The sequence below is a fragment of the Cinclus cinclus genome, chromosome 3 (genome assembly GCF_963662255.1).
Source record: "Cinclus cinclus chromosome 3, bCinCin1.1, whole genome shotgun sequence".
NCBI classification, from domain to species: domain Eukaryota; kingdom Metazoa; phylum Chordata; class Aves; order Passeriformes; family Cinclidae; genus Cinclus; species Cinclus cinclus.
In genome coordinates, this window is record NC_085048.1 from 114,220,731 (window position 1) to 114,223,181 (window position 2,451).

Here is a 2,451-nt window from a genome sequence, read left to right on the forward strand (position 1 = left end):
CCGAACGGCAGCTCCGCGTGTGCCGCTACCGCGCGGCGCCCTAGGAACGAACTGAGCGGCGGCCCCGCCCCGCCCGGGCCCAGGAACGACGCCCGCCCCGCCCGGGGGTGGGAGCGCGGTGCCCCCGGCCCGCCCCGAGCCCTCCCGCCGGGCCCGGGTTGGCTTCGCGCCATCGCTGCCCTCAGGCCCGGCCTCGGCTGGCGTGAGGCCCCTCCGTGTCCTGAAGGCCCCCTCAGTGTCCCTGAGTTGTCCCAGAAATCGCTGGTGTCTCTCCACGGTTTACACACATCCCCATCGGTGTCACAAAGTGTCCCCACGGCGCCCCGCCTTCCTGTCCCTGTGGCTCGCCCTTGTTCCTCCATTGTCCCCCCTCAGTGTCCCCCCTCAGTATCCCCGATGTTCGCACGCACAGCCGTAGTGTCCGCATGGGTCACGCGTTCCCCATTAGGGTCCCATTCGGTGTCCCAGGTCTCACATGTGTCCCGTCATTGTCCCTGCTCAGTATCGTGGTTCATACACACCCCTGCAGTGTCCCCATAGGTCACACCTGCCCCCTCAGTGTCCCTACAGCTCACATATGTCCCCCTCCATGTTCTCGTGGTTTGATCACGTCCCCTTAGTGTGCCCGTGGCTCACACACGTCCCCCTCAGTGTCCCCATGGTTCGTCTACATCCCCATCAGTGCTCCCAAAGCTCACATGTCCATTCAGAGACCCCCTCAATGTCTTTGCAACTCACACAATGTCCTCATCAGTGGGGACGTGTCCTCTCCTCTCCTCTCCTCTCCTCTCCTCTCCTCTCCTCTCCTCTCCTCTCCTCTCCTCTCCTCTCCTCTCCTCTCCTCTCCTCTCCTCTCCTCTCCTCTCCTCTCCTCTCCTCTCCTCTCCTCTCCTCTCCTCTCCTCTCCTCTCCTCTCTCATGGAGATAGGAGCCATCCTCTGCACACAGGTTGTGTCTGTGTCCCTGTCCGCATGGTCGAAGCTGTTCAGCAGGTCCATGGGCTCATCAGGGGCAGGGTGATGTGGACACGAGGACTCTGAGCACCCTTCCTTGAGGAAACCCACGTCTCACACAAGCTGGTTGTCTGTGACAATACGTGGGGCTGATAAAGGGCACTTGGGACTTTCAAACCCACAAGGGCCTCATGGGTACACTACTGTCATGTTTGCTCACAAGAGCACTTCCAGGAGCTCCAGCTGGTGTTTGGACTCAGTCAGGGGCTCAGTTTCAGTTCATTCCCTTGACATCAGCAAAGCACAGCCTAGCAGAAAACACGCTGTGAAAACAACCAGCCACACATCTGCTTTTCGAGTAGACTGTGCTAATTCAAGAGACTGACAGGGTGTGATGGGACAACAACCCCAATTTATAAAGACTTTTCTGTTTTCCAATATCATGGATAGACCTGAAGATTGCTATACCATGGCTGGAGCTCCTGGGAATTGTCTGTGTGTAAATAGGTAACAACACTGGCAAGCAGTCGTGTCCACCAACATCCACTCCAGAGCTTGATGAAAATTCTTGATTCTCTCTTGCTCTGAAATTAGATTCACAATACCAACGCATCCTTATTGATTTTGTATTTTTTTTCCCTGATAACTTTCCCTTTGAGTAACACTTGGTTTGTGGAAGTCTGTGAATCAATGTCCCATCAAATCAGGAGAGATAGGAAACGGAGACTAAATAGGAAAACATGTGTCTGCAAACACTTTTAAAGACATTCAATTCTACAAACCTCAAAAGGAACAAAAAATTATGTAGATATTTTAAATTTGGGTTTAATTTTCTTTTTTGTAAAAAGATTTGTGAATAATAAACAAGTTACTGTCCAACATAATTGTATCTTTTTCCATCAGAAGCAATTCTAAAATTGTTTTTAATTAATATTTTCGGAGTATTCCTTGTGAAAATATGATGCTTCATTTTTTTCCTTGCATTTTTCCCTGACATCCTCTCCTGATCTCATGCTTTTTTCTGTCCATTTACCCATGAAAAGAGGAAGAGAAGAGCAGAAAAGAAATTACAACAGAAAATTATAAAATAAATATAAATATATGGAAGTCTTGCTTCAGTTCAACTTTCTCAACTTGTTTCAGTTGAGAAAAGATTCTAAAACCAAACAACAAGCATAAATGCTGTTCCCTTGTACAAACTGAAAGCAAGGGGAAAAATTCAGGAAAGTGTGAACAAGAATAATGTATTAAATCAGAAAACTCATTAATAGCAGCACATGTATGCAGGAGCCAACACAGAACCTTTTCCATCACATGACAGTAGTCTCCTTCTCTCTGGAAGTCTCTCCCCATGTCCTTGTGGGACTGACCTTGCTCAGAGCAGTGCCATGAGAACAGCCAGATGACCTGCAGGAACACACAGCTCCAGAACCATAGATCCCAGTGGAAGTTCTTTAACCCATGCTGAGGCTGCTTGGTGATAGCCAACCCTTCAAAA